Source organism: Mobula hypostoma, chromosome 2, assembly GCF_963921235.1.
Source record: "Mobula hypostoma chromosome 2, sMobHyp1.1, whole genome shotgun sequence".
Taxonomy (NCBI): Eukaryota; Metazoa; Chordata; class Chondrichthyes; order Myliobatiformes; family Myliobatidae; genus Mobula; species Mobula hypostoma.
Window position 1 is genome coordinate 236047748 of NC_086098.1, and position 19543 is coordinate 236067290.

Below are 19543 nucleotides of genomic sequence, written 5' to 3' on the forward strand. Positions count from 1 at the left end.
ATTACTGTAGTCCACCAGCCCCAGAACCACCACCCCGCTCCCATCGCCCACCAACTTTCTCCCGGGGCCCGGGGTATAGTAGTATAGTAGCTATGGAGCTGCCCCCAACATCTCCCCCCCCCACCCCACTTTGCTGATCTTATTTACTTGGCCGTATATACGCTGCGGTAAATTCAGACTAATGGGTGGAAAGTCAAGGCCATCGGCGCGTTGCATGGACAAGGGGAAGACATTGGTTCCCTCCCCTAACCCACCGTTCACAGGGGAACAGGGGGCTAGCACTCCTCCCCTGAACCTTTCTCACCACAATGCAACTTTGACCTATCGACCCCTTAACCCTTCGCCGACTGGCTTTGCATTACGTCCACTCATCTGCTGATTTCTGGCAACCCCGATTGACCCGATCCGCGGTTGTTTGAGGTTGGGGTTAGAGCGCCCGGATCCTCGCCACTCCCCCAACTCCTGCTCGGGAGCTAGATATTCTGACAACCTCTCTGTTTGTCCGGTTCTGCGGTAGTTCTCTCCCCTTGCTCCGGACTCTACACTCTCCCTGCTGCCGAGGAAACCGCTGCGGGCAAGTCGATCCGAACTGCCGGGCAGAAGGCAGGACAAACTCTCCATTTAACCCCTCGTGAACTAGCGTCGGACCTGTTGCGCTTAGTGACAGAGCGGGGTTGTTAAATGGGAACTACAGAGGTAAGTCTCAGGGGTGTATGTGACCTATAACCCCACCACTCTCCCGTACCCGTCCCCGCAGTTAACGTCGCCAATGACGTCGCAGCCCACAGACTGGACAGACTGGAAGAGACGTTCCCCATCCTCCAACTTTCGGTCGATGAGGTAAATGTGCCAGCGGACTCCCCGGGTGTTCCGCAAACTCGCAAGGTGGCGGGGGGAGGGGTGGCGGACCAACCTGATACCCGGGATCTACTCCCAGTGGGCGAGTCCCTCCCACCGCCCGCAACCCCTTCGATGGATGAGGCCCCTAACAAGGGTCCACTCATCCAACGCCGCTTGTCCACACTCAGTCGCCATTAAAAATTAGCGGGAAGGTAGAGGATTGGAAAGCTTTTAAAAACCTACAGAGAGAAACTAAAAGAATCACAAGGAGGGAACAGATAAAATACGAAAGCAAGCCAGCGGACAACGTCAAAGTTTACAGTAAAAGCATTTTAAGGTATGTAAAATATAAAAGAGATGAGCGTGGATATAGGACAGCTAAAAATGAGACAGGAGAAATAATAACCGGGGGACAAGGAGATGGCTGATTAACTAAATGAGTATTTTACATCAGTTTTCATGTCAAAGACACTAGCTGTTTGCCAGATGTTGAAGGGTGTGAGGATCAGAAGTGAGTGTAGTTACGATTACAAAGGAGAAGGTGCTAAAAATAAAAATTGGAAGACCTAGTCACTCAGATCAGATGAACTGCACGTTGGTGTTCTGAAGGAGGTAGCGTTAGAGATTGTGGAGGCATTGGTAATCATCTGTCAAAAATCATTGGACTCTGGCATGGCACCAGAGGACTGGAAAATTGCAAGTGTCACTCCACTCTTTGAGAAAGGAGGAAGGCAGCAGAAAGGAAATTATAGACCAGTTATCCTGACCTCAGTGGTTGGGAAGATGTTAGAGTCAATTGTTAAGGATGAGGTTATGGAGCACTTGGTGGCACAGGACAAGATAGGACAAAGTCAGCATCGTTTCTTTAAGGAAATAGGTAAGCTGCAGATGGTCTCAGACAGATTAAGAGAATGGGTAAGAAAGTGGAGAATCAAATACAATGTTGGAAAATGCATGGTCATTCACTTTGGTAGAAGAAATATTTTCTAAACAGGGAGAAAATCCAAATTTCTGAGATGCAAAGGAACTTGGCAGAACCCCCTAAAGGTTAACTTGCAGGTGGAATCAGTGGTGAGGAAGGCAAACACAATGTTGGCATTCATTTCAAGAGGTCTAGAATACAAGAGCGAGGATGTGATGCTGAGGCTTTCTAAGGCACTGGTGAGGCCTCACCTTGAGTATTGTGAGCAGTTTTGTGCTCCTCATCTAAGAAAAGATGTGCTGGCATTGGAGAGGGTTCAGAACAGGTTCACGTGGATGATTCTGGAAATGAAAGAGTTATCATATGAGGAACGTTTGATAGCTCTGGGTCTGTGCTAGCTGGAATTCAGAAGGATGAAGGGGGATCTCATTGAAATCTTTTGAATGTTGAAAGGCCAAGGCAGAGTCAATGTGGAAAGGATATTTCCTATGGTGGGAGAGTCTAGAACAAGAGGGCACAGCCTCAGAATAGAGGAGCATTCATTTAAAATAGATGTAGAGAAGTTTCTTTTGCCAGAGGGTGGTGAATTTGTGGAATTTGTTACCACAAGCTGATGTGGAGGCCAAACTGTTGGCTGTATTTAAGGCAGAGCTTGATGGGTTCTTGATTAGACATGACATCAAAGGTTACAGGGAGAAGGATGGGGAGTGGGTCTGAGCAGGGGGAAAAGATTCAGCAGTGATTGAATAGTGGAGAAGACTCAATGGCCTAAATCTGCTCCTATGTCTTATGGCCTTATTCCACTGGGGATGTCCTAATTCTAAACTTCATCAAATTTCATGTCCTTCACACATCACCCCCCTCCAACCCTACACCCGTCCCTGTTTCTGTAACCCCCCTCCAGTACCTACAGCCCTCTCCATCTCTGTAACCGGGTCCAGCCATACACCCCTCCCATATTTAACCCTTTCAGCCCCTATACCCTTCCATGTCTCTGTAACCCCCCTCCAGGCCCCACACCCTCCCTGTTGCCATAACAAATTTCCATTGAAAAGGCTGACCTTCATCATTAAAGGATTCTCTCCCCCCATGGGCGTTGTCTGAGACCTTGTCTGACCTCCAACCTCCTTCACCACCAGGTGATCTCACACCTTGGAGAATCCATCAGCCTCAGCCTGCAGGATGCACAGGAGCGGGTCTCCCTTGGGCGGAAAGACCTAATGAAGAGGACGACAACTGCCATGGAGAGGTACAAGAGCTTATGGCCAGACAGGCCACTGCATTCCTCAACTCAAGCCTGGGACAGGCGCTGGAAGCTGGGGGAGTCCAAGTCCTGGTCAGGCTGGACCAAGCAGTGGACCACTACCTTCCCAACAATGAGGAAAATGGTGGTAAGTGAGGCAGGCCGAGCTCAACGGCAGCAGTGTCCCGTTACTAGACACCAGGATCCAACCGCAGGGATTCACCCTTGGGAGACAAGGCCAGTATTGGATTTATTATGGCCTTCATTAGCCGGGGTCAAAGTTCATAGATTCCTCAAAGTTGCCGCACAAGTTGATAGGGTTGTTAAAGAAAACATATGGTGCGTTGATCTGCATTAGTCAAAGAACTGAGTTCAAGAGCTGCAAGGTACAGTAATGTTGCAGCTCTGTAAAACTGGTTAGACTGCACTTAGAGTTTTGCTTTCAGTTCTGGTGACATCATTAAAGGAACGATGTGAAAGCTTTAGAGAGGTTGCAGAGGAGATATACCAGGATGCTACCTGGATTAGAGAGCATGCATTATGAGGACAGGTTGAGTGAGCAGGTTCTCTTCTCTTTGGAGTGAAGAAGAATGAGAGGTGAATTGATAGAGGTATATGAGACTATGAGAGATACAGATAGAATGGGAAGCCAGCACCTTTTCTCCAGGATGTCAATAGCCAGTACATCTATTTAAGCTGAGTGGTAGAAAGGTTTGGGGAGACTTCAGAAGTAGGTTCTTTTACACAGATAGTAGTAGGTGCACTGCCGCAGGCTGATACATTGGGACATTCAAGAGATTTTTAGGTAAGCACATGGATGATAGAAAAAAAATTGGGGTTTCGGGCTGTGTACAAAGGAAGGTTTAGATTGATCTTAAGAGTACATTTGTATTGGAAGAGATGACACTGTGGGCCGAAGGGCCTATACTGTGCTGTTCTGTGAGACAGTGAAAAACTTTGTCGTGTATGTCATACTTACAGATGTGAGTGTACTCGTAAGGAAAAAGTGCTGGAGAAGCTGAAAAGTCTGAAAGTAGTTAAGTTTCCTGCATCCCAGGGTTCTGAAAGAGGTAGCTGAAGGGATTGTGGAGGGATTAGCAGTGATTTTTTGAAGTTGTGGTACTGGAATAGTTCCATACGACTGGAAAATCACTAATATCACCCCACTCTTTAAGAAGGGAGGGAGGCAGGCAAAAGACAAGAAATTATAGTCATTGGTAAGATGTTGGTGTTTATTACGAAGGATGAAGTTTCAGGATACTTGGAGGCACATGATAAAATAAGCTAAGTCACATGGAAAAGTCTTGCCTGAAAACTTTGGAATTCTTTGAGCAAATCATCAGCAGGACAGACAAAGGAGAGTCGGTGAATACCGTTTACTTGGATTTTCAGAAGGCCTTTGACAAAATGCCACACATAAGGCTGCTAAACAAGGCAAGAGACCATGTTATTGCAGGAAAGATACTAGCATGGATAGGAGAGTGGCTGCCTGGCAGGAGGCAAAGAGTGAGAATAAAGGGGGCCTTTTCTGATTGTCTGCCAGTGGTGTTCTGCAAGGGTCAGTGTTGGAACCACTTCTCTTCACATTATATGTTAATGATTTGGATGACAAAATTTATAGTTTTGTGCACAAGTTTGCAGATGTCACAAAGATAGGCTGTGTTGTGGAAACAGAGAGTCTGCAGGAGGACAGATAGGTTGGGTAAAGCACAAGAAAAGTGGCAGATGGAATATAATGTATGCTCATACACTTTGATAGAGGAATAAAGGCATAGTTTATTTTGTAATTAGGAAGAAAAATCAGAAAATGAGATGCATAGGGATTTGGAAGTCCTGCAGGATCCCCTAAATGCTAGTTAACTTGCAGGTTGAGTTGGTAGAAAGGAATGCAAATGCAATGTTTGCATTTATTTTGAGAAGGCTAGAATGTAAAAGTAAGGAACTTGACTTGGAATTGGTTTATTATTCACATGTACTGAGATACAGTGAAAAGCCTATCTTACATACTGTCATGCAGATTAATTCGTTGCAACAGTGCATTGGGGTAGTACAAGATAAAGCAGTAACAATGCAGAACAAAATGTAACAGCTACAGAGAAAATGTAGTGCAGGTAGCTAGTATGGCACAAAATCACAACAAAGTGTATAGTAGGGCCAAGAGTCTACCTAATCATACCAGGAAACCAAGCTTGGAGTTGTTGGGTGGAAAAGGCAAAGGGACAGAGAAGGAATCTGATGGGAGAGGGGAGTGGACCTTGGGAGAAAGGGAAGGAGAATGGGCAGCAGGGGAAGGTGATAGGCAGGTAAGGATAAGAGGCAAGAGGCCAGAGGCCAGAGAGTGGGGAATAGAAGAACAGGGAGAGGGAAAATACACCTGGGGTAGAAATCGTCATTCATGCTATCAAGTTGGAGGCTGCCTAAACAGAATGTGAGGAGTCACTCCTCCAACCTGAGAGTGGCCTCACCGTGGCAGAAGAGGAGACCCTGTACTGACCTGTCAGAACGGGAATGGGGACAGGAATTAAGATGATTGGCCGTAGGAAAGTACACAAGACAGTTGAGAGAAAGACCATGCAAAAGAAGACCTTAGTATAAGGAAAGCCACTGTGCAATTCCATGTGGTTTAAGAGGTGGTCCATAGTGTTCCACTGCTGAGGTGGGGTGAGTGTTGTGTCAGTGTGGAGACAGAGCTAAAGGGAAGACTTAAGGAAAGTCACAGATTTAGAGAGGGAAGGGGTGAGGTTTCCATAATCTGGTTCCACGCGGCTAGAGGAACGACATCCAGTAGTGGGGCAATGAGTGTAGGAGATGGCCAGGGGGCAGTACAGGGGAAGTGGGACAATTCTGCATTGCTGGGAAAAAGTAACTGGAGAGTGATGTAACATCGGGAAGGGGTTATAGAGCCAAGGAGAGGTGCAGGGGATGGAGCAGGGTTACAGAGGTGGGGAGGGGTGTAGAGTACGGTGGGGTTTACAGAAATGGGGAGGGCTGGAGGGGCTGGAGAAGTTTACAGAAACGGGGAAGGGTGTAGGGACCAGAGGGGTTTGCATAGATGGTGAGCGTTGGTTGATGTGTTTGAGGAGGGTGATAGAGGGACTGTTGTACTCTGCTGCTATGACTCTCCCTTCCTTCATCACTGGAGGATGTTGTCTGTAAGTAGTTTGTACTTTCTCCCCATGGCTGCATGAGTTACCTCTGTGGTTTCTAACTGCAGGAGTATTGAGGCCATGAACTCCCAGCGCCAGCTGCAGTGGCTGGGGCACGTGTTAAGGATGCCCCCATGTCGGCTACCCCACAGAGTGTTATATGGCCAGCTACATCATGGTTGACGCTCAGCTGGAGGGCCGAAGAAGCGCTATAAGGATCAGATGAAGAATGCTTTAAGGAAGTGCAAGATCAGACCCAAGGACCTGGAGGATGTTGCTGCTGACCGTACCACTTGGTAACAGCTGTGTAGGGACGGGGTTCGTATTCTGGAAATGGAAAGAACAACCAGAAAACAGCAGAAGAGAGCCAGGAGAAATGCAGCCATGGTTGCCACCACTACCACATATACATGTCCCACCTGCAATAGAGCTTGTAGGTCCAGGATAGGACTGTATAGTCATCAAAGATCTCACCATTAAAGGAGTGGACATTATCATCGATTTTGATGGACAACCGAAGAAGAAGAAGCGTGAGTTACCTCTGTGGTTTCCTCCCACAGCCCAAAGACGTACTGGTTGTTAGGTTAATTGGTCATTGTATATTGTCCCATGATTAGCCGAATGTAAAATTGGGAGGTTGCTGAGTGGTGTGGTTCAAGGAACAGGAAAGCCCAAATAAATGTTACCGGCACCTGTAAGTGAGGTTCTGTGGCACGTCGGATCCCGGCCAAAGCCGGGTGCCAGGGACCAGGCGCCACTCGGCACAGAGCCAGCAGTGTCAGCAGGTTCCTTGTAAGTTCTGCATCTTGGGTCCTGAGCGGCGTGTGTTCGGTCACTCCATCCCAGGGCTGAGCCGCTCACGTGAGCCCAGTGTCGGAGGGGTAAGATGTGGGGGGTAGGCTGTCCCCCACGCCACTCCATTCTGGTGCTAGGTATGAGTGGAGTCCACGCTGCTGGTATGCTGACTGACCACCTCCCTCCCTTTCTCTCCCTCCTACAGGTGAAAACCGTTCAGCCGGCGACGGACAGGCAGAAGAGCAGCTGGCTCTGGTCCCCTGGGCACGAAGGCTGTTACTGAAGTTTGGGCTCTGCTGGCAGGACAGGGCATTAGTCTACACAGAGACCCTATGGGAGGGGACCTTGACCAGCGCTCTGCTCATCTCCGAGGGCATGAACAGGGTAGGTGTGACAGCTGCCCATCCCTAACTGTCCTGCACCCTACCAATGGACCATCCCATCTCTCTCCCATACCCCCTTACAAAAAACCTGAACCCTTCAATGCCTATAAACCCCATAACTCTACAAAGAGACACCGGCATCTCCCTCCCCATGAGTTCACTTCACAACCCCACATACCTACATATCCTAAACATCTCTTCCCAACACTGACAAGACAACCCAAACTCCCCCACTTAATTTCCATGTCCACTCACCTTCCCATACATATATACCACTACAGAACACAACTTTGCTCTACTGACACCCCACACCAACCCACCCCACTCCCAACTTACATTCTACATATCTGCCTCTCCACTCCGCCCGAACCTCTCCATCCCATGCTTGTTTGTCCCTCTCTTCTCTCCCCTCACGTCTCTCCCCTCCCTTCTCCTCTCTTCCCTCCCCTCTTTCTCCCCTCCTCCCTCCCCCCACCCCTCCTCTGTCATTGTCCACCACCTTCTCGGGTGTTTCCCATTTGGACTTGGGAATGTCCAATCCACACTCAGCGCAGATGTATCTGTACACAATTCCTGCAACATGTTTGTACCATTCAGCGTATGCAGCCCCTGTCTGCATCTTGCACCCTGTCACCATGTGCTGGATGGCTTCAGCAGATTCCTTGCACAGTCTGAATCTTCCGTCTTGTCTGCTGTGATATAACTTCACTTCGATTTCTCTTGGGCTGAGCGTCTGCCCTTGTGCAGCCGTGAACAGCCCCTCTGTGCTGACCCTCAGCCCCGCCGTTTCCAGCCATTGGTAGGATTTTCTGATGTCAGCCACCTCTGATATCTAGCGATGGTCCATCCCATGCAGTGCTTGTCCTGCCATTGGTTCTGTTTCTCGAGCTCTGCTTCACCCACTTCCATTTTCATATCCCCTGCCTGCTGTCTGAGGTATTCTCCTATCAGGTCATCCACAGGGGACATCTTCCTGACATAGTCATAGATGTTTCACATTTCTTCCAGGACCTTGACACTTCCAAGTCCCCATCCTCCTTTATTCCGGCGGGTGTACAGTCGCTCAACATTGAACATCCTCCGTGTATTGTTAGTGGTTTCCGGGTATTGATATCAGTAGCTTCCAGTTCATTCCTTCACCAGCACTCTGTTGCGGCTGGGTCTCTGTTGATTAGTGGGGCAAATGTGGTGATGGCTCTGATCTTGTTCTTCCCATTCAGCTGCCTTTTGCTTTCTGGTAGTTGATCCAGACTGTGCTTAGTTTGGAGTCTCGCATGACTGCTTTGTCCACCAGTACTTGGTGCTTGGAGACTCTGGTTCCATTACCAATCGCCCTCTGAGCGGGGCTCAGGAATTTACACACATGTTCCTTCAGCTTGGTGGCTATGATGCCTGACAGGAGCTTCCATGTTGTTGACAGGCAGATTATAGGACAGTAGTTTGATAGAGTTGCTTCTTTGTGAGGATCCTTATTTATGAATACTGTACTGTCCTTCCTTGAGTTAGCCAGCCAGAGTACTAGCCTGTTTCAAGCAGCTGATTAATTTGAGCTGCCTGCAGTGTATGTAATGCTGTCAGTTTCTTCAGCCAATAGGTGTGGATCATGTCAGGCCCTGGTGATGACCAGTTCTTCATACTTGCTACCTGTTGCTGCACATGTATTGCTGTGATGGTGACTGGTTCTTCCTCGAAAGTTGCAGAGCCTTGCTTGTAGGTCTTTTGGCCACTGGGCACTGCTGTTATGTGATGCTTCTCCCTCACATATACTCTTCCAGTACTCCTCAGTTACTGTTCAAGTACTGGCATGTTGTCACTCTGAAAGCTGTGCTTTTCCTGGTTCTATGGAGAAGTGTGCATTTATTCTCTTGGCCTCTGCATCCTTAGTGTACCTTTGCCGTCTGGTAGCCCGAGCTGTTAACCCTTGCTTGGCAGCTTTCAGGGCTTCGGCTATGGACATACCTCTGTAGCCGAGATGAGTCTTTGCGCAGCTCATTTAGGCTGCTGACTTCTGCCATTGTGGTTTTCATCTCAGCTTCCAATCTTTGTGGGGAAGGGGAGTTTTGACAGTATTCGTTTTGTAGCTCAGCATTTCTAGAACAACTGCTGCCCGATGCATACATCAGGTTATTGTTCTCAGTTAAGTTGGAGGTTGCAGTTTTGAGTAGTGCTTCATTAGCTGCTTCTAGAATGCTGTCTGATGTAATTTTATCACGAAGGCTGGGGAGCCTAATTCATTGATTGACAGTCGTCAGTTTAGCCATGATCTTCTCGCCGACTGCAGCAGCCAGCATTGATATTCCCCAAGATGAGGTTTGAACGTGCATTTCCCGTGTGCGAGGCAATGATATTACCTTTGCACCACCTGTGAGTTGTGGAGGTGGGGTTTGAACTCGTGATTCCTCATCGGCTCGGTTCTGCGGTGATGTTGCGGTAGTGCGTCGTGATCGTACGTCCAATTCAAGATGTGATAGCGATCCTCTGTTGACAGTGTTTGCTCACTGGGTAACCAGCAGTCTTCGTTGTTGCCAGAGGCACACGTGTGCTTGGTGCATCCTCTTTGTCATGTGGGTTGCTGTTAAAATAGTATTCCATTAATTTCATGTTGTCCTGTCTCATCCATTAATGGTTTATTTCAGTAGCTAATTTCTCACCAGATGGTCCTGGTTCTGCAGCCACTGGCACGGATCTTGTTAATCTGGGCGCTGTCTGAGCCGGCAGGACTCTTCCTGGCCTTCTCACTCTCATTCAGAGGTTTTTATGGGCCGATGTAGCGTGAACGCGTGGGTTCAGCCAAAGACCCGTACTGGACCCCCACTGGAAACGCCGGACCCCCGCGCCACGACGGGCGGCGGAGCCCGGAATGATATATGTATGTATACTGCATATCTCACTCTGCCTCTCTCCCTCGCATTCTGTTTCTCTGCCCCCTCCCTCTCCCCACCCTCCCCAGCTCTCTGTGCCTTCCTCCAGGCTGTTGTTCACAGCATCGGAGAGTTATGGTTGCTGCTGTAATAGTCCTATAACCAATGTACAGTCACCAAACTGCACACCAGCCCTGTGCACAGGAACCAGATGCTGTTCACAACACTATAGAGAAGACACTGGAGACTCACCAGTCTGCTGCATTGATCAGAGAATTACACAGCATACAAGCAGACCATTCTGCCCATCATAATCATGCCAGCCACTGGCACCACTGGTATCAATGCTGGTATAAACATTATTAACCCATATATACCCAGGGGACTCAGGGGCTGGTATAAACACTATTAGTAAGTCTGTTTACACCATCCTCCGGTTACTCGCTGCTCTCTGGGTGGAGGAGGTCCCCCTCACATCCCCTCTAAATCTCTTTTCCACACCCCCACTCTAAACCTGCACCACTAATCAGTTCTCCCCCTCTCCTGCCACCTCGCCTCTCCTCATGTGGGATGACAGCCTGAAACTGTGAGAATTTCTCCCCACCCCGCTCATTGGGGGTGCGGGAGAGGGGATGGGGAATGGAGGTGAGGAGGAGGAGGAGGAGGGGACGGGGGAGATAGAAAGGGCAGAGGGAGGGGTTGGGGTGCAGTGGTGATGGGATTGATAGAGGTGAAAGGAGGAGATGGGGGAGTGGAGAGGGAAGGGGATGGGAGAGGTTTAGGAGGAGGGGGGAATGGGGTGGGAGGAGGTAGAAGGGTCAGAGAGTGAGGGCGGGTGATGGGGAGTTGGAGAGGTCGAGGGGCAGAGGTCAGGGAGGAGGATGAGGTGGTGGAAGCAATGCGGGGAGTTAGAGGAGGAGGGGATTTAGGAGGGGAGAGGAAGGAGTGAGGGGATGGGGAAGGTAGTGGGATGAGGCATGGAGGGAGATGCAGGTTGAGGTGAAGGGTAAGAGATGGAGGAAATGGAGGAATTGAAGGATGGGGAGTGGTGGAAATGGAGTGAACGGCACGAGGAGGTACAGCATGTGAATCTGAGAGTGCAAAGTGGGGTGGGGGAGGAGGAAGAGTGGATTCATTGCCCTCCCCACCCCTCCGAGCTAACGCTCTCCAGTCCCTCACCTCCTCCAGCTGTGGAGGTCCCAGCCGCTGCCGTTCCGGTTCCTAGTATTCGAATCAGCCGCCTGTCCTGGCTCCAGCTCCAACTACAGGCACGTCTGACCCGCACCGGCCTGGGCCTGATGCAGTTTGGCCACAGCTGCTTGCGACTCGCCCAGCGGCTGATCTGGAGCCCCAAGCTCACCGTGCTGGGGATGATGCTGTTCCTCAATGTACTTGGCAGCCTGGTAAGAAACTAACTTCCCCACCCCACTCCCACAGTCCGTAACACCCCTGCCTCCCTCCCCGCCTCCGTAACCTCCACCAGCCCCTGAACCCCTCCCCGGATCTGTGAACCCCACTGGACCCCTCCCCCTCTACAACCCTCTCTGTCTCTGTAAGCATACCTGCCCAGACATGCCTGGTTATTCCAGATGCCATGGCTCAAACTTCAGCTCTCTGAACTCTTCCCCCACCCCACCGAAATACACTCCCTTCCCGACGTACCCTCCCCACTCTGTGTGTGTGTGTGGGTGTGTGTGTGTGTGAGAGAGAGAGAGAGAGAGAGAGAGTCTGAGAGAGACTTTTGGAGAGTATGTGGGAAAATGTGTGTCTGTGTGTATGAGACAGATTTAGACACACAGACAAGTGTGTATGTGCGATGTCTCAAGAAGACAGTATCCATCATTAAGGACCCCCAAGACCTGTCCTCTTCTCATTACTATCATCAGGGAGGAAGTACAGGAACTGAAGACACTCACTCAACATTTCAGGAACAGCTTCTTCCCCTTCGCCTTCTGATTTTTGAAAGGACACTGGATCCATTTTTCCTTCACTATTTTTGCTCTTTTTTCACTGCTTAATGTAATTGGATTATGTTTTCTTATTGTAATTTATAGTTTTAAAATTATTATGTATTGCAGTATACTGCTGTCGCTAGGCAACAAACTTCACAAGATATGCCAGGGTTATTAAACCTGATTGTGATTCCTGTCTTTTCCCCATGGTAGAAATGTCAAGCATGTTTTTAAGGTTAGATAAGAAAAGTTTAAAGGTACTTGAGAGGCAAGTTTTTTTTAAAAAACACAGAGAGTGGTAAGTGCCAGGGATGGGTGGCCTGGGACAGCAGGCAGTTTGGTAAGTTTAAGACACTTTTAGATAGAGACGTGAATATGAAGGGAATGGAGGTTATGGACAATACACATGAAGGAGAGATTTAGCGTAATTTGGAGTGCTGAGAGGGTTATGAGCCGTATAGGAGGGAAGGGTTAGATTGATCATGGAGTAAGCTTCTACAGGTTGACACAACATCGTGGGCTAAGGGCCCATACTGTGCTGCACTGTTCTGTGTAACACTGACCAGGCCAAATGACCTGTCCAACGCTGTGTTCTAAACCAAAGCTTTTCACTGTATCTTGATACACGTGATGAGAAGAAGCCACTTACCAATCACATCTACCTTACATCCCTCCTGCCAAATTACAACACAGAAACGCGCCCTTCGGTGCACAATGTTGACTGGATCAATTAAATTATTAATGAGGTAGCCAATTAACCTGTTCCCTTGTGCCTACACAGTGTCCTTGTCCTTCCATTTTCCACACATTTGTTTGCCTATCTAAACGTTTCTTAAAAGTCCCTAATATATTTGCCTACACCATCATCCCAGGCAGTGAATTTCAGGCACCCACGACTCTCCGTATAAAAAAACACTTCTCCCTTACATTTCCTTTGAAATTATCCCATCTCACCTCAAGTGCACACCCTCTGGTATTAGACATTTCAATCCTGGGGGGGGGGGCGAAATTCTCTGTCAACTCTATCTTTGCCTCTCTTAATCTTATAGACCTCTGTCTGATCTCCCCTCAGCCTCCACGCTCCAGAGAAAACGACCCAAGTTTGTCCAGCCTCTCATGATAGCACATGCCCTCTGTTGCAGGCAGCATCCTGGTAAACCTCTTCTGCCCTCTCCAAAGTCTCAGCATCCTTCCTATAGTGGGGTGACGAGAACCGTACGCAATCCTCCAGATGTGGCCTAACCTGAGTTTTATAAAGCTGTAACATAACTTCCTGACCTTTGAACCAAATTCTGTTATTTAAAAGTGCGCATAGCAGGTATAGCAGAGGAACATTCGGCCCACGATATGCTGCCAAACCAATTAAAGTATCGGTGCCTAATTACATGAATCCCTTCTACTTTCTCCGTATCCCTCCACTTCCTGCACATCCACGTCCCTAAGAGCCTCTTGAACGCCTCTATCGTACTTCCCTCCACTACCACCCTGGCAGCGCGTCGCATCTCCTTTGAACTTTCCCCTTCTCATCTTGAATACACGCCCTGAGGTATTAGACATTTCTACCCTGGGAAAAGATTCCGACTCTCTACGCTGTCTTTGCCTCTCCTGATTTTACGAACCTCTATTAGGACTCCCCTCAGTCTCCGACACTCTGGAAAAAACCAGCCTAACTCTGTCCAACCCCATAAATACAGGAGATTGTACAGATGATGAAAAGCTAGAGCAGCTCACACAAAATGTTGGAGGAACTCAGCAGGTCAGGCAGCATCTATGGAACTGTATAAACAGTCGACGTTTCAGGCCGAGACCCTTCATCAGGACTGGAAAGGGAGGGTGAAAACGTCAGAACAAAAATAAATGTGTGTGTGTGTGTGGGGGGGGGGGAGGTTTGTTGAATCTCTCCTTACAACTCATGCCCTTTAATCTAGACAGAACCCCGGTAAACCTCTTCTGCACTCTCTCCAAATCCTTCCTATAATGACAAGTGGTCTCTCACTTTCCTGAAACATACATCAAAGTTGCTGGTGAACGCAGCAGGCCAGGCAGCATCTCTAGGAAGAGGTACAGTCGACGTTTCAGGCCGAGACCCTTCGTCAGGAATAACTGAAGGAAGAGTGAGTAAGGGATTTGAAAGTTGGAGGGGGAGGGGGAGATCCAAAATGATAGGAGAAGACAGGAGGGGGAGGGATAGAGCCGAGAGCTGGACAGGTGATAGGCAAAAGGGGATACGAGAGGATCATGGGACAGGAGGTCCGGGAAGAAAGACAAGGGGGGGGGGGGTGACCCAGAGGATGGGCAAGAGGTATATTCAGAGGGACAGAGGGAGAAAAAGGAGAGTGAGAGAAAGAATGTGTGCATAAAAATGAGTAACAGATGGGGTACGAGGGGGAGGTGGGGCCTTAGCGGAAGTTAGAGAAGTCGATGTTCATGCCATCAGGTTGGAGGCTACCCAGACGGAATATAAGGTGTTGTTCCTCCAACCTGAGTGTGGCTTCACCTCCACAGTACAGGAGGCCGTGGACAGACATGTCAGAATGGGAATGGGATGTGGAATTAAAATGTGTGGCAACTGGGAGATCCTGCTTTCTCTGGCGGACAGAGCGTAGATATTCAGCAGAGCTCACTTTCCTGAACTCGTCTGCCCACGCCCACCAGTCCTGGGATCAACCAGACTGGACGCCTCGCCCTGTGCCAAACATCACCATCCTTCACGTTACACTGCCGAGGTTAAATCTGGACACAGCACGCTCCGGGAGGGAGAGAGTGATTCATCACATGGTTTGTAGCTGTAATCGGATTCTCAATGAAGAGCCCCAAGGGCATCACGGAGATATCGAGTAGGGAGTGCACGTGGATCCTCTCAGCCCGACAGGAGACAAAACAAGACTGATACCCCACTGCACCGCTCCTGTCAGCCGATGCCCCTCTCGCCTCTCCGGACGTGGAGCGGAGTAATTGAAACCCGGGCCTGGTCTCCTAGTTAATCATAACGTAGCTGATCTGATAATAACCTTGTTCACAGGACCCGTTTATCCAGAATCACGAAACCCTCACAGAACCTCTGCTCTTCTCGGGAGACGGATCCAAATACCCTCACACCGAGAATTAAGTTTTGTCTTGAATGGGAGACCCTCTTATCTTTAACCAGTGTCTTGCGGATCGTGTGAGGACGGACCACCGTGGTGTATACGTAGCAGAGAATGGCCTCAATTTCTCTGCAACACAGACGCACACGCACATATACATATATTCTGAGACAATCACACACACAGATACACAGTGTGAGGCATAGGCGCACATGCACTCTGGGGCACACCCTGACGTAACATAAACACATACATATATACATTCTGAGACACACTCACGTATATTGAGTTTAGGCATAGACACACACACACACACACACACACACACACACACACACACAAACACACACACACACACACACATACACACACAACAGATAGAGAAACAAGTCACAAAAGCAAGCCCTCTTCCTATCAATGACCATAGGATCAGACAGAGAGGTAGAGAGTGGCTCCCCTGTGTGATTTGTTTCTCTATCTGGTGGGGGTGTGGGGGTGTGTGTGTGTGTGTCTGTCTCTGTATATCTCAGTGTGGCTCAGTGAGTGTGTTTGTGTGTTCGTCTGTGCGTGTCTCTGCGTCTGTGTGTGTGTCTGCGTATGAGTCTGAATGTGTCTGTCTCTCTGTCTCTTTGCCACAGTCTGTGCCTGTCTGTCTGTGTCTCACAGGCATACACACAGACGCACATCACTCCACAGACTCTGCTTTTCTGTTTGTTACTCTCTCTCTCTCACACACAAACACTCCCACAGCGAGTGTACCTCTCTCTCTCTTTATCTATCTATTCCTCAATCTCTCTATCGCTTTCTTTCTATCTCTCTCTATATCACTCTCTACCTTTATCTTTCTATCTCTCTCTCTCTATGCCTTTCTCTCTCTATCAATCTCCCTCTCAATCCTGTTGTTTGTCATTGATAATAATTCTCTGATTAACGCTCCTGTTAAAAGCCTTGCAAAAGTTGGACCAGTGTATGTTTACCAGGCGGGAGGGAGAATGAGACATCTGCCCCTACGTGATTTAATCTCCAGCCCCATCCCTCAGTGGGGAACGTGTTCTGTCTCCGGCCAGCTCTGCCGATCTAATCGGATTGTCAGCGCTGAGCCCCGGGGCAGAAGCTGCTCCTTCACACAGACACGTGTATCCTGGACGTCGGCAGCTCACTGCGCCTGCCAGCCCCGATACTCTGCTGTGGGAGGGGGCAGTACCGAGAAAGCGTCGCATCATGCATGGCGGGGGTTGGGGGGGGGGGAGGGTAACCGAGACACTCCGTGCTGTGGGAGGGCCGATACTGAGGAAGAGAAGAACTGTGTGAATCGTGCCCTGATGAGGGTGTGCTACACTGGGGCTAGCTGTAAGGAGAGAGCGCCGTATTGTGGGAGGGCGGTGCTGAGGGGCCCCTGCACTATTTGTTCGTGGGGAGTTTGTTTCTGTGATAATTAGCCCTGTTTGTCGCTTCTTCCCGCCCCCGCACCTCCCCATACCTACTCGCCCTCTCATCTTCACCCTCTTCCACCCTCCTCTCCCCCTTTCCGCTCCCCTCTCTCTCCTCGTTCTCATTACGCCTCCTCTTCTCCCCTCCTCTCACCTTCTCCTTTTCCGCATCCTATCCTCAACCCCATCCACCATCCCCTTCCACCCTCCTCCACTTCCTCTTTCGCCGGCTCCCCCGCCCCCACACTCATCTCTTCCCCACTGCGTCCTCCCGTACCACCTGCTTCTCCTGTCCCCTTTCCTCGTGCCCTCCCCCTCTTCTTCTAACCCCCCCCTCCCCGCCCCCCTCCCAGCTGCTGGAGCCGGAGGAGCAGGAGGAGAGCAAGGAATCCGGGGAGGAGTCGGCGGACGACCTGTACGAAACGGGCATGTGGACGGGGCGCGGGCAGAGCTCCCAGGGGCAAATGATTCTCCTCGACCAGGAGGCCATTCAACTGATGCTGAAACAGGCGAACTGGCGGCAGCGCTCTCGCCACCAGGAGCAGCCGGACCGCGGCCTCTGCCCCAGCCCCCGCTCCGAACCCCAGAGTCCTGACGAACGTAACATGAACGAACAACCGTTCGGCCCGCGCAGGCCCTCTCTGGCCGAGCAGCTCCGGGGAGATCCTCGCAACTCCCGGGCGCCTGCTGTAGCTGACATCGTGCAGTGAGGCCCTGAGGCGGACGGCCCCCACCTCATTTTGTCTGTATACGCTGATACTCTGAACCCGGCCTGCAGCGATCTACTGCTAACGTGTAATGACCTCGCTGGCGTGTCCAGTCACGTACTGGGCGCCGGCACCATTGCGCCGACCCTTATAACGTCGGCGGATTGTCACCCTGTGGACTTGCACGCACTGGACTGGTCAATGAGGCCGGTAGATATTCACCTATTGGTTTCCAATGGACTCAACCCTTGTGGTCACTGGCCCAGTGGGGTTTCCAGTGGCATGGTGCCTAGTGGTCTATGTCCCAGTGAGGTGTCCAGTGTGCTACCACCAGTGGAATTTCCAGTGGTCCTCCGTCTGGAGGGGTTTCCAATAAGCTGCTACCTAGTGGAATTTCTAGTGGTCTATCTCCTGTGCCCAATGGAGTTTCCAGTGGACTGGCACCCAGTGGTTTTGCAGTGGCCATGCGCCCAGTACAGGGGTTCCAATGGTACTACGTCCAGTGGGGTTTCCATTATACCGGCACCCAGTAAGATTTGCAGAGCCCAGTGGATTCATATCTCGTGATCTATGTTCGTTCCAGTCTGATCAATTTATTATATTGACCATCGGGATTGTCCGACTGGGAATGAATAGTGGGTGGAGTAAAGGGGAGGGGTACTGCCACTGAGGTCGGAGCTGGGATTGCGGCTTGGTTGGTGAGAGGCGAATAGTTTATAGAAGTTCGGTACATTAACAGGCAGGGGAGAGATTTGACTTTTTTCCCTTCTGGGAAAGAACGAATGAAATGGAGAGAGAGAGAGGCGATAACTGCAGTGGTCGGGGGCTCTGTTTATCAATCACGGGAGATCTCGGGTGCGTCAGATTCTAGGGAGCACGGATGGAACGTTCTCCCGATTTTCCAAGAACTGGTGTATTTGGGGAAAATCAGACACCAACTGTGCATGAAAAGAGCGAGCTCACATCTGGGGGAGAGTGAGGTCTGGGGAGGTTGGAAGTGGTCAGAGATAGAGGGATTGTCCCAAACAGGAGACGGGCTACAGTTCGGAGGAGGATTGCCAATCAGGCCGCTAGGGGATCCACTGAGGTAAACGGCGACAGGACGTTGGGTCTTCCGACAAAGCCCAGAACCAGAGTGCATGGGCTTAGGGTAACGTGCTGGTGGTAGTGTAGGTGAGGAGAGCACAGCTACACCGGAGGTGAGGGAAGATTTGTGTTCTACTTGCCGCAGAGCAGTGCAGCTCAGGCGATGGGGGTCAGGGCAAGGCTCTGATCAGGAAGGCAATCAAGGGTGATGCGGAAAGGGACGGGGAAATAGGAGAGGAATGTGGGATCAGCCACGATCCTAATGTAGGGTGGGATAGGTTGGGGCCGAATGGCCTCCAGTTATAGGGTCTTATCCAGAAGGTTCCTAAGCGGACCGCACTGGTGCAGTCCGTCCTAGTAACCGGGAGACAGGAGATCGCTTGGCCATACGGGAACTGCTCCATCAATAGTTGATTACCACCCCTCCTCGACCGAAACTTGTAGACGGCCCCAGTGGGAACAACCCCGCTATCATCTGTCTTGACAGCTCTCTCTGGATGATAGCTTCACAGTGCCTAATGGCAACGCTCAGAATTGTGCCCGCCTCCCTCTCCGCCGCCGCCCCACCAGTCGACTGTCTACTCCCCTCCGTAGACGCTGCTCCACTCGCCGAGTCCCTCCAGCATCGCACCTGTGGCTGCAGCTTCCAACTCCCTGAAAAGAATACATATCTTCGATATTTAAACAAAAACAAACAACAAAATCTACTGTTCATTCCCCTCCATAGATGCTGCCAGACCCGCTGAGTTCCTCTCGCGTTTTGAGTGTGTGTTGCTCAAGATTTCCAGCATCTGCAGAATGCGTTTCCAACTTTATTGCTAGTTCTATTAACGAAAGCTTTTTCACACACTACCAATTACATCGATTTGTAAAATAAATGCAGCGATGATAAAATATATTATGTAACCTATTAAAATAATATTTACACATCCACACTTTTCCGCCCACTTGTCGGGAAGCCAGTTTATTCAGATTGTTCATATCTGCTCTCCTGGAGAAACGCTCCTGCGTCTCATCGCGGAGCCCACGCGTCCAAGGTTAGGTAGGAAATTCAGAAACCGTCCTGGGATGGGGAAGAGAACGCAGTCCGGG